We start from the raw sequence: 13299 nt of genomic DNA, 5'->3' as shown, positions 1-13299 counted from the left end.
GTCACGGGACTGAAAGAATAGAGGTTCACATCACAGACGCCATAGTCGATTAATAATCGATAATTCGAACTGATACGAAATGGACGCCGCAGATTATTAATAATCGAGTCGTTGGTTTCTCATGCAGATTTGGCAATTCTGCCAAATAGAATTTTTTCTATTTGTTGATATTGTAACAAAGTAGACGTATGTACACGATTATTTTCGCTTTTTTAATTGTATAATTTGTTGAAAATATTAAAATGAAAAAAACGGAAATTAAAAAAGTCACTTCATCACAATTCATTTAATTGTTATTAGAAAATAATCTATCGCGCTCAATGCGGCGATAGAGTCAGTGTTTGCTGCGTAATAACATCTTGTATATTTTTTCTCGAGTGCGATAGCTCTTAATAATTATAAATTCAATTAGAATACTTGTACGCGAAAGTAGAGACAGTGTGTTCGCCGATTGTTACTTTAATAGGCTTTCTTTTTCTTTTTCTTTTTCTTCTTCTTTTTTAAACGCAGGTTTTAAACGCAGGTTTTAAACGCAAAATCGCAGGTTCCGCAAGAGGATACAGCCTCTCCTGGAACTCAAGAATGTAAGTATTTCTGTATATTGTATTCTAATTTATTTTATTATTCGTATTTTGATCGAACTATTATTAATTTCCATTGACATAAAATCTAAAAATTATAATTATATTAATTATATAATTATAAAAATTATAGCATGCTTCGCAAACTATTAGATTATCATCATTTCTAGGTTAAAAATTGTTACTTTAGCGTTCATATTTTTATAGTAATTAGATTTTAACAGGATTTCAATTTTTATTATTATTAAAATTTCGAACAGAGATTAGAGTTTAGAAATTTTGAATGGAGTTTTATCTTTCATTAGTTTAGGACTCCTTAAACAATGAAGGATATACTTTTAAGAACAAATTGTAATATTTCACATGTTTTGTTTCAGTTTTTCACAACTTGTGCTTTTTCTTGTGCTTCGGAAAGGACGCAGTGATGCTTGGAAACTAAGCGTGTAAGAATCTTTGCATATCGTATTCCAATTAATTTCATTCCTCTGATTATTCTACTTTAATTATTCATAATGAAAAAACAAGTTTGACTTTAAAATTTAATATCAGTGTTTCAATTGTTGGAGTAGTTAGAGTTTACTAGTAATTTAATCATTCTGTTATCATTAAAGTTGAAAGTTTTCATGGAGTTTCATATTACATTATCTGAAATTTTTTGGTGAATCATCACTTAGTTCTGAAAATATATTATTCGCGGATATATTATTCATATATGTATAGTAAGTCATATTTTGTTAAAGGTTTATCGCTCCTTTCTCTTCCTCCTATTTCCTAAAAAGGACCAAGTGGGGCTTCAAAAGCTAAGAATGTAAGTAATTTTGTAATCTGTCATTTAATTCTAGTCCTTGTATTTCAATTTGCTATTCCTGATTTAAATATCGCCATTGAAATTTTAACAGAGATTAATCTTACGCTACTTCAAATTTTCCAATTAATTAACGTCATATTTAAGAGTAAATTATGATATTCCATGCATTGTTACAGTTTTTTCCATGATGAAATTGCATGGCTCCTCCTTGATGGCGGTCTTCACGACGATTTCCCCTGGGCTATCACAGCATCGATGACTACGTTCCTCGCATCTTATCGTGAGTCGCATGCATTTTTGTTCCTCCGGTCACTCGATCGTGTCGTAGGACGAAAGGTCCGAATCGACACGGGTGACTGGTTGTATTACGTAGAATTTTTTGCGAGCACAGTAACCACGGGCATTTACTATACCCGTGAGTAGTAACATTATCTTTTTCTGTGTATTATTTGTTAGTTCAGGATAGGTCTTCTTGCGCATCGCGTTTTTTTTTCTTTTATATTAATTACACGATACTGACAAATTTTGTATTAACAATATTAATAATAGTACTAACTGGTACAAACGATATTATATTGACAATTAATTTGAATATTTGCGATTGAAGGTGTGTTCGCTATAATTACTTTTAAAGTCGGAATGTATCAAAAATATATATTTATAAAAAGAAATTGCGACGGCTTAATGAAATATATCGTAGTGACGAAGTCGGATACCATTCGACTTCGTTGCGTTAAAAATTGCAATTATTGCGTATCTATTGATAATAATAATAATAAGACATCTTTTAATTTCACCTTCTGTTCTCTGATGGCATTGTTTCAATGGATTTAATTGTTTGCAATTCATTTTTGAATTTGAGTATTAACGTAAAATACGCATATGGAGATATTAAAGTTCAATTCTGCCGTAGAAAAATTGAAATATGATATGAAATTTTATGCGCAAGAAGAGATTTCGCGACAGGTAAATTTTGGAATCAAAGCAACAGGTTTTGAACGTTGCTTTCGCATTTTCGATAATGTGCTTTGACGAAGGGATTGCCTGAGGTTGTTTGCATTAATATTTAACTTTTCAATTATCAAATTATCAGTCAATTATTAAATAAATTTCTTATTTATCGTCAATTTGTCTCTTTTGTAATAGAATTTCAATAATTCATAGAGTCTAAATAAAGAGTATAAATAAATAAATTCAATATTATTAGTATTGTGGTAATTTATTAAATTAACGAAGTAAAGTATACAGTATTACTAATTGAGATAAAATTCGAAGATGCAAAATGAAGAAAGATTAGCCCGTTAAAGACAAAATAGATACGCTAATACCTTTTTTTTTTTTTTTTTTTGTAGTTAGGATTTTCAGGTTTCACCCTTTCCGTGTCCATTGACAGGATCTCGCTCACGTGCCCAGGTGCTACTTGGGTGAGAGAAAGGCAATGGATACGATGACCATTGATTTTATTATAACAATTTCTAAGCGACTGACGATGTGTTAGCGTATCGTGCACGATGTACTTTCCACATAGTGTGTGTGTGTGTGTGTGTGTGGTTAGGCTGTGGAATTGCATCGTTTTAGAGTACTTATTCCATTTGCTATAAATTTAAATTATAAAAAATAAATTCACACAAGTGAATCATCATTTCAATCACAACCTGTAAATCACTGTCGAATACAGCAAATTAGAGATATTAGTATTATTAATCTTGTTGTTAAATTGTAATAAATGGTAGGAAATTTTGCAGCATCTGTAACTTGTTTGACAATTAAATGTGAGATTTACTTTTATCGCGTTGTACGCAATGGTCGTTAGCCTTCGTCGGTCGATTTCAGGAAAATGGGTAGGTAATAATAGATTGTGCAAGTTGTGTGCGAAACTCGGGTGTCGCAGGCGTCCCGGGACGTTCTCTCTAGTGTGTAGGTGCTTGCGCCCGAGTGTCATGCGTGAGAATCGTATAGCGATTTTGTTGGTGTGCCTTTTTTGTCATTTTTGGAATGAAATTAATGAATAGCGCTAGCTAGGATAGGCAGCATATTTTCTGGTGTGTTTGTTAACTGTAAGTAGGTAGGACCGGGCAGGTTGACACAGTCTCTGGCCGGGTAGGCGCGTTTTCGCGTGTTCAACCTGTTTCAGGGAATTTCATTAGAAAAATCGACGGTGAAGCTGGTTACATACAATGGAACATACCATTGTCTGCCTGGCTTTGGCTATCGATTTTTCGAATTCCGCGGTCGTGGTCGCGGGTGGATTTCGACACGAACGTTGACGTATTGCCCGAGCATGCACATGCGAACGGACAGCGATCTCTTTATGATCAGATTTCGCGATTTACATTTTTATTTCACCTTTGTAAGTTATTTTTTGGTTTGCGATTTAGAAAGTCTCGAGCTTACTTAGACGTAAGTTTCAAGGGGCATCACGGCCGAAGAAAAGAAGAGGCTACGAGCCGAAGAGGATCTTCTGGATCGTCCAGAGAATGGAAAGTCATTCTCGTTACTACTTTGTCACTGTGCTCGCCTAAATTATTTGTAGTAGTATTAGTTGTGATTTGTTTGTTAGCCGATCCATTGTCATGTTGGGCTAACCCCGATCTTTGCAATTAGCGTTGCGAATTATAAGACATCGCGATTGTTCTTGGTATTTTCTATCGCGAATAATTATTAGAATTTGTCAAAGAGTAGAATTTGAATTTGTCGCGTGTTATGTGAATTAAAATCACGTTAGTATTTAATTAATTTCGTAGCGTTGCGATTTGTGACTATCGCGTATGATTGAAATCATGTTTTTTTCTCATCTATAGATGGTAATTTTACATTAAATTCGTTTTAAGATCTCTAGCGTTGCGTTAATTAATAATCGCGTTCTTATACGTAGTGTTGCGTCTATGAAATGCCCAAATTTCTGCTTGTTTTTCTTTCTTTCCTTTTTTCTTTTTTTTCTTTTTTTTTGTCAGTAGCATATTTAAATAACATCGAAAACGCGATAAAGCACTGCTCGCGATTTATTTCGAGATATTTATACCTTGCAGTTACGGACTTGAAAAATTAGCGTTGCGAAATAGAAAAATATCCCACTCACGGTTTGTTCGCGATTCTATCGAGTGGGTCGCCTTTCCGGCTATCGGATCTATCTCTTTTTCAGCATCCCCTTGAGCGTTTGTTAATGGAAATACCGTCGAACAGTATATCTGTTCGATACTGATGATTTAATTTAATTTAATTCGTTGTTATAGTACTTAAAGTTATTATAAATGGTTTTATTTCGTAATTATACGTATATTACATTTGAGGAGAAATGACAAGTGATATATCAGCATGTTTGAATTACTTAAATTTAATATCATAAAAATAATTTTCTAGCAAATGAAAAAAAGGGCAAAGTAATGATAATGAGGTTAATAACATTTTGCAGAGTATTAGTCTATTTAAGATTTTATTTCATTATTTCGAAACATAAACAGTGATCGTTGGTTATTAGAGTTATAATTTTCTCGTGCATAGTATTTTCGATTAATTAGCCACAAAGTAATCTTATAAATGTTTCAATGTGCTGTGCATAAGTCATCGTTTATTTTCAAGGATCTTGCATTAACGGTTATCTTTTTGCCTGCTGCTTGCTTCTAGAAACAAGTTAGATAGTCTTGCAGCGTGAAACTCGATATGTTCTTGTCTAGATAGGTACTAGTGTGTGAGCAAACAGGGCAGATCCCTAACTTTTATAGGTTTTTGTATATGCTAACGCGAATTAAACTCAGCACTTGGCCGCATGGTGCAGCACTAGTCCCGGAACAACCAGGTTCATAAGCGTGCGCACACTCATTTCCTCCCTTCTAGTATCGGCCCCAGTACGGGTAGAATCACAAATCCTTCGTTATTCGATGTATCGTTATGGAATTCCCGCTGGATCGACGCTCTCTTCAAATGACGCACGATTTATGTACGCGTGTGGTTTATACTATCGTCCTACTCACATATGCTAGGCTGTATACTAGCAAAGAGGGAATTAGAGTGCTCGCGCGCGTCCTTGTGTTGTCCCCTATACAAGTGCTGTACCAAACAGCCAAGTGTTGCAGTGGTTTAACCACAGACGAGTATATGCATAAGATAAATCACATATAATCCAAGTACGATCGTATTAAATAGGTTTCGACACTCGCTGGGGAAAACCGTTCGAAAATTGAGTCGTCAAAAATTAACATGGAAGACAATAAAGTTCTTCTTATTCTGCTCATGCATAATACGCGCATAAACATAGATACTACTAGATTAATAAATCATAATTTTTTAAATTAGCTTTATGTTAAACTATATTAAATTTTAGCTATCCTAGTTAATTACAATAAATAACAAATCCAATTATTGTCAATTAAATGTCCGATTAGGTGGATTATTATTCGTACAAAAAAATGTTAGTACTTATCGGAAGTTCATATTTATTTTATGTGTATAGCTGTTTAGTAGATCTGTGTGTATAGCTGCATTTGAAATATGTAAACAATCAAATCATGTGGGACTATATGATATTGTAGCAGCAGTAAAAATATTTTTGTTTCGTCTGGCGGTCGAGGTTTTAAAGTACGTATAATGTATGATAATGATAATTATTTTTAATTATTTATACAATAATATAATATTTTATCAATACCGTAGAAAAATGGTTTATTTATTTAACTTAATAAGACGTTATTATTTGTTATACGCATGCATTGCCTATCATATATATTATTATGTTTTATGATGTTTATGCATTATTTAAAAAATTAGGATCAATTTTCATTAATTTCTTTCGTAGACATATCTCTACTCTTAAATAGTTTTATGTTCTGGTAATTTTTCGTAATTTTCTAGACGGTATAATGATCCTTTTGGCTGAACAAAGCAAGAAATAAGAAGAAAAGAGAAGGAAACACAGAGGTGAAAGAGTCGATAAAAGAAGTGGTAATGGAAGGAAGGAAAGCTAAGTCTGGATCGAAGGGTACGGGAGCTGGAGAAGGCAGAGGAAAGATCTCTGAATAAATAGGTAATTAGAAGAGGAGGTTGGAGGATTTATAAAGAAGAACGTGGAAACTGAGATGGAAATAAAAATATTAGTTCGACGAAAGTAAGATTGGCTGGCATAGAAGACAAGAAAATAATAATGCGGAACAAGGAAAAATTAAAAGTTAAGGACTATATATATATATATATACAACGATATTGTATATATATACTATAGGACTATATGTATAACAACGATAGAGTGTGTAATACAGAGAGAAATAAGCAAGACAGCAGCAATAGAGAAGGTAAAAGTTAATGGAAATCAGTTGTAAGAAGCTATTTAGAAATGGAAACAAATATATATATATATATATATATATATATATAGAGAGAGAGAGAGAGAGAAAGGCGTTTGATCTTAGTAAGAGAGGGTTATTTCTTGAGAAACCAGCCGACAAAAATTAACAGGGTACTCGAAGAATTACAAATACGCAGAGAGCAGGGGATGAAGAGACCATTTAAAAGGAGGAGGTTTAATGGTAGAATGTGCATTATTTATAATATTAAGGAAATTAAAAAGAAAGAGAAGGTGAAAGAAACTGAAATAATAAGAGAAAGTGAAACATGGTTTCGCGCCCGAAATAGTATAAAAAATAAGAACTATAATATCAGTGATATACACGTTAAGGAAGAGAGAATGTAACTGACTCAGAGAGTTTTTAGTAAAGACCATAAGGACAGATGTTGAGACTCGTTTAGTTGAATAACATGCCAAAGAAAAGTAAACGAAGATTACGGATGAATCTCAGAAGCAGGGTTAAATAGAATTACAGTTTATTTATAATATAAATAGAATAGCGTGTGTACAAATGTATACTATGTATATACTATCTGTATGACAAATACTACCAAATCAGCGATAGTAAGATAGAAATAAGTACAAATTATAAGTAAATAATAATAATTGATATGATATAGAATAAGAATGATTATTTAAAAAAGTGAAATGTAATGAACGATTGCCCAACACAATAAACGAATACACTATATGTATACATACAGTCTATTAGCGGTAGAGTGTATTATTAAATGTATAACTTTTTATCATTTCTAATTTAAAAAATATGTAACGTTCGGTTTTATAGCTTCTATTGCCTGGATTTATTATAATCGTTTTAATAATAAAAGAAGCTCGATAAAAGGGTAACTATCTAGTAATCAACTTTTAAAACATTCGAAATAAATCGCAATTTTCCGCGTGTGCGCACAACGCGAACTTTTTGTTGGCTTACATGTTGATTTTCTTGCGACTCAATTTTCACACGGTTTCTCTTATGCTTCGGTATATGAGCGTCGAGACTTGTTTGATCGTGAACGGTGTGAGATCCGTTTACACGACAGTGTCTAGGAGAGTGGTACATTTGTCGCCCATGGTCACCACATTTCTATCAGTGTTCTGTCCATTACGGATAGTTGAACCTTCCTCGAAGGAACGATCTGCTCGAGCGGTCCTTGACGGTCCTTGACGGTCCTGTATTCCGTGGAACCTCGGAGGGCCTCAAAGTCCGTATTGCATATACACGCAAGTTATTATTATATACGAATAAAAAATATATAACATGTATCTCTTTCTATTTATTTATTCATATAATATGTAACGAATCCCATTTCACGATTTACGTATTATTTGAAATTTTACGCAGATCTTGGGGATCTAGGGTAGGAAAAAATTATTTAACGGGGGTTCGTGGTAAACAAAAGGTTAGAAACTGCCGGGGTCTACTCGTAGTATCGCTTGCCTTTAAAATTAACCTAATGCGACAATTCCTTTCTTGTAAATGTCCCTTTTAACACAAATTAACTGGGCAATGTGCGTGCAAGGAGGAACGAAAGAGTATGAGGAAATATAAAAAGCGCAATATCTGTAATTTCTACTCAACGTTAATGGCGAGGTCCTTGCTGGATTAATAAAAGTATAGAGTGGCACTTTTTTATTGAAAAATCGAACTGAAACCGAAACCCAATAACATGTATGACGTTCAGTCTTAAACTTAAAGTTACAGGTAATAACGGACATTTTTTGGATATGCACGTTATACACGGGGCGTTTAAGCTCGCTCGATCCTTGTTTATAAAGAGGAGACGAAGGAAGAGAAGAGGTAAGGGTCAAGCTGCGTAGATCCGGTAGCTTTTAGATCATACTCACGATCTTTGCTTCTACACACAACGATGGTGATTTTTGACCAAGAGGAAAAACTAGATCATGGTGTATCGATAAAACTTGTGACAAGAGCGGAAAATTATTCAGCCAAAAGTTCACTCGCGTAAAATAGCGTCTTTTGACTCGCAGTTTAAAGCACTTGGTCTCTCCTTCTCTACTTTCGAAACGTTTTTGCCAATAGCTTCTCAGCTGGCTGAGATCCTGACTTGATCCTTGTGGCTTCTACACGACGGTTGCGCGCATCGAATCGCTTCCATTCACGAAACTTTGTTCAACTTTTGGAAAGAGAGAAGGGGGCTGACAGTGGTAGACAAACGAGCCTCGCGGTCGTGGCACGTTTTTTTAGCCGGTAACTAATCTTTTCCATTCTTCGAAAATCATAGTATAAGTAGTTATTTGCAGTGCAAAAAAATTAAAAAATTGCTATTCGATTATTTGTGAAACCGCTGGTAATCACAGTCTCCAGCAATCCTTTCCTCTTAGTATCAAAGAAGAGCCTCTCCGTTCGGACCTTTCTGATCATCTTCATAGAGATGCAGAAATAAAAGTTGCTATTTCACAGATGGTATCGACGCGATAATTTCATTTTCCTTCGGATAACCGTCCATCAATGAGTGGACGATCGCGTCTCTTTCGCGTTACAAAGTTTCATACAGCGAATCAAACTTTCATCGTTGGATTATAACCGGCGAGGCGGCCGGTCTGACGGCAAATTGGCATGTCGCGCCGCCTCCTTTCTTCTCGCATCGTCGACTCGTCCGCTTTCCTCCTACACCGAGCGTAAATCGACACACGAAATGGACGATAGGGACGTGACAGAAGGAAGGGTGGATTTCCTGGAATCTCGTTATACTCTGCCGCTGACTTGGCTCCATCTGCTCGGGATCGTGCGTGTGCGCATGCACGTTTACAGGGTCGGTTTGCCCGTGAAAATTCTCTAGCATCGACAACATTTCCTAACATCCACCTCCACGGTGGTAACGTGTTTACATCTGATCCATTACGTGTTACAAATTTTATCGGTTTTGCGTTTAGAGTAACGAGCTATGGAAATTGCTAAATTACGATGTATTTTATTTGATGTTTATATTTTTGATTTTTTTTGCTTACTATCATTATTAACATTTAATATTTGATAATTAACTAACGATTGGAAAATACGTGATTGAGCGATGCCCTCTAAAAGCATTGGAATTACTCACAAAGTTGTCAATTTTGTTGAAAAGAGCAGAAACAGCGATTGACGTTGTAAATATTTTTTGTAACTTTAATTCTGTAACGAGCTGCATCGTTCGTTGCGTGTATTCGTATCTTGCAAAAAACATGTTTACCAGCTGATACTTGAAAATCATGCTTCGTGTTCGACATGTTGGACGTGTTGCGTATTTTCTGGACAAAGCGACATTTTAGCAAGGATTAGTTATATATTGATCTATAAATTTCTCTCATCGCGACGAAACACCATATAAAAACTGTAAAATCTGTCAACGGCAGTTTTTCATTGATTTCGATCGTAACCAGTAGGTTTCGTTCGATCGGGCCACACTCGCGAGAAACGATGAAAACGAAAGATGGAAGGAAGCGACACTATGCTCTACGTACTTTTCGAGTTACGCATGTTCGAAGAAGATGTCCCAGGTGTCCGCTTCGTGTCTCGACACACGCTATTGCACGCCTCACATTCGTTCGCGCACTCGCTCGCTATTAGTCGGAATAGTTACTCGTAGCAGCGCACCGTGTACATTGTTCACTCGCGTTCAATACAAAATAGATGTTAAATGTGTGAAAAGGAAGAAAAGAAGCTTTAGAATAAAAGATTCAGATCGGTGGTAGACGTATAATGGATCCTTTTCGCTATCCATCATCGATCGTACGTACGCTCGAAAGCGGAGGTGTATTTTCTTGCTTATATTAGCGTGCAAATTTACACACCCTGAATCACTCGAGTATCGACGTTCGCTTATGAATCACTCTCTATATACGACGCACAGCGAGAATATTACAATGTAGCGTTGCACGATCCGCAAACGATAAGAAGTGCACGGCCTTCGACAATTTGACGATTTCAACGTTGCATCGATGCGAACGGCCACCGCTTCGAACGCGTGTTCCAACGTAAGATTGATTGATTGCTTGCTTGATTATATATCGTCCAATGATCCTGTGTATCAGAGGCCGTTGAAATCGTCCAAACGTCTTTTATTCTGCCAGGAATAGAAAAGTATGGCAAGCGATCTAAAAATATCGAGGTGACCTTCGGGTCTAGTGAAACGAACAAATTATTACTATCTAAATACTACGTATTACGGCTTCCTCCGTACCACGTGACTTTTGTACAGGGACGTGGATCGAGACGTGGATCGAGACGAGGATCGGCGCGAAAAGCCGGCCGAAAAATCTAGGCACCCTCGCGAAGACGATAACGGTCGCCACTTGTACGATGACACACCACCCAACGATCGACGTACGTAACGATAGCTTATCCGTATTTACGTATTGTGTTCTGTAAGCTATAAAGGTATTTTAATAGATTTTAATAGATTAGATCAATGTAGATATTATTTAGAAAAAGAAGGGACAAAGAAAGACGATATTCAAACTCGGAATAATATACTCGTGAATTAATGAGCACGGATAATACGTCATAAAGGATGATATCGAACATAAATATCGTAATGAAAATTTTTGAAAGCAACGAAAAATGTTGTTGCTTCGGTTAAAAATATTATTAGAGAATTGAAAACAGTGTGAATCATCTGGCCATCTATAAAGAATGTAATCGAGCATTTTAATTTTTAAATTTAATTTCTAAAATACGTCAATGGTTGTTATGTATTATTTGTGGCCGGAAAGATAGAAAATGGAAGATAGATCGGAATGGATAGGGAGAAGATGATTGCCACACGAAGGTGAACGCCGATCATTGCATCTGCGTGATTGTCCGTTGTGAACCTCGTGGTCACGACGACGTGTGAAACGAGTCATGAAACGAACGAATCTCAGAAGCATGTTCCATGCTCAGGGCACGCTGCCAGAAATTCGTTCCACCGCGATAGTTGGCAGATTTCGTGGCGATAAAGCCGCGTTTTCTCTCCTCCTCTAAACTTATCGGGCAACGGCCGCGTTTCAATACCGATGGTTTTAACTTGCAGTAAAGTATTAGAAAATAGAACTAACAACCACGTAGCGCTTCGGAAAATTGGCGAGTAAATAAAGCTAATAAAGACGAGACATTCTACGTGATACTAAATGAAGTTACGCGTGTCGAACGACGTTTCCCCTTCGCTTCTATCAAACGCATTACCGCCCCACTGCGAGTAAATGGTTACTTACGAACATTTCGCTGAGAAGAGAATTAAAATAACGAGTAAATTAAACGTTGATTTTATGATTATCGTAGATCCCCTCGATAATTCAGCCTGCGAGAGCACAACACAAGTAATAATCGCGATAGTAATCGTAATTGTTCGATGACGTCTTTCGTTATTGTTTTGGCATTGAGGCTTGTCGAACCTCGTAGGTTCCTCCGCGTAACTATAGTATAACGAATAAAATTCGGTTTTATACTATTTTCTATCAATGAAACGGCGATTTATTCGTTAGCCCTAAATAGGGCTGAGTTTCTAATTTGACAACTAGACAAATACTACATACGTTACTACTATACGCTATATTATACGCTATATTATACGCTATATTATACGCATGCTAATACGAAATAACTTATTTATACGTATTGTACGTACTTATTAGGTGAAGTAAAAAGTTCTGAGCGCTTTTTCGCTTTATTTCGACGATGAAATTAACATAGTCAAGATTATTCGATTTAGATTAAATATGCGCCGTTTTGTTCGATTACTTTTGTCCATTTTGAAGGCAATTTCATAATTCCGCGGTTGAAGAAGTCCTCGTCCCTATTGGTAAAAAACTTGACCAGCTCATTTTCACAAGCCTCTCTTGAGGCCAGTTTTGTACCATCAAGAAAATTTTGCAAAAACTTAAAAAGGTGATAATCGCTTGGTGCCAGGTCTGGACTGTACGGCGGATGCGATAGAACCTCCCAGCCAAGCTCTCGGAGCTTCTGACGCGTCGTTAAAGATGTGTGCGGCCTGGCGTTGTCTTGATGGAACACAACACCTTTCCTATTGGCCAATTCTGGCCGCTTCTGGTCGATCGCCTGCTTCAGTCTGGTCAGTTGTTGACAATAGAGGTCCGAATTAAGTGTTTGCCCCGATGGGAGCAGCTCATAATGGATGATTCCCTTCCAATCCCACCAAACACACAATAAAACCTTCTTGGCCGTTAATCCACGCTTGGCGATCGTTTGGGCCGGCCCACCGCGATTGGACCACGATCTTTTTCGGCTGTTGTTCTCGTATGTGACCCATTTTTCATCGCCAGTCACCATCCGCTTCAAAAATGGGTCGATTTCGTTACGTCTCAACAAAGAATCGCAGGCATCAATTCGGTCCAAAAGGTTCTTTTGCGTCAATTCATGTGGCACCCATACGTCGAGCTTCTTCTTGAGACCAGCCTTATGCAAATGGTTCCAAACGGTTTTCTGGCTAATCTTCAGTTCCTGGGCAATGGAATAAGTGCTCACATGCCGGTCCGACTCGACGATTTCCATGATTTTATCCACATTTTCGACGATTGGCCTACCAGAGCGTGCCTCATCTTCGACGTCCATATTACCAGAACGGAATCGT

At 36.5% G+C, this 13299-nt stretch overlaps 2 long non-coding RNA genes across 3 annotated transcripts; both read left to right on the top strand.

The window, feature by feature from the left end:
- Window positions 1–956: 956 nt before the first annotated feature.
- Window positions 957–3839, top strand: LOC138182272 (uncharacterized). Of its 2 annotated transcripts, XR_011173759.1 has the most exons (4): window positions 957–1024; window positions 1322–1389; window positions 1566–1669; window positions 3768–3839. It is a non-coding gene; the product is annotated as an uncharacterized LOC138182272 (long non-coding RNA). The 2 variants fall into 2 exon arrangements; XR_011173758.1 differs by lacking the exon at window positions 3768–3839 and having other exon boundaries at window positions 1566–1784.
- Window positions 3840–4358: 519 nt separating this feature from the next.
- Window positions 4359–6329, top strand: LOC138182475 (uncharacterized). The gene is made up of 4 exons (XR_011173803.1): window positions 4359–4783; window positions 5021–5513; window positions 5840–5964; window positions 6238–6329. It is a non-coding gene; the product is annotated as an uncharacterized LOC138182475 (long non-coding RNA).
- Window positions 6330–13299: the final 6970 nt, after the last annotated feature.

Source organism: Bombus flavifrons, chromosome 8 (assembly GCF_040668555.2).
Source record: "Bombus flavifrons isolate JBK064 chromosome 8, iyBomFlav1_principal, whole genome shotgun sequence".
In the NCBI taxonomy this organism is placed as follows: domain Eukaryota; kingdom Metazoa; phylum Arthropoda; class Insecta; order Hymenoptera; family Apidae; genus Bombus; species Bombus flavifrons.
The sequence above is the reverse complement of the archived record's forward strand: the minus strand, read 5'-3'. Positions and strand labels throughout refer to the sequence as shown.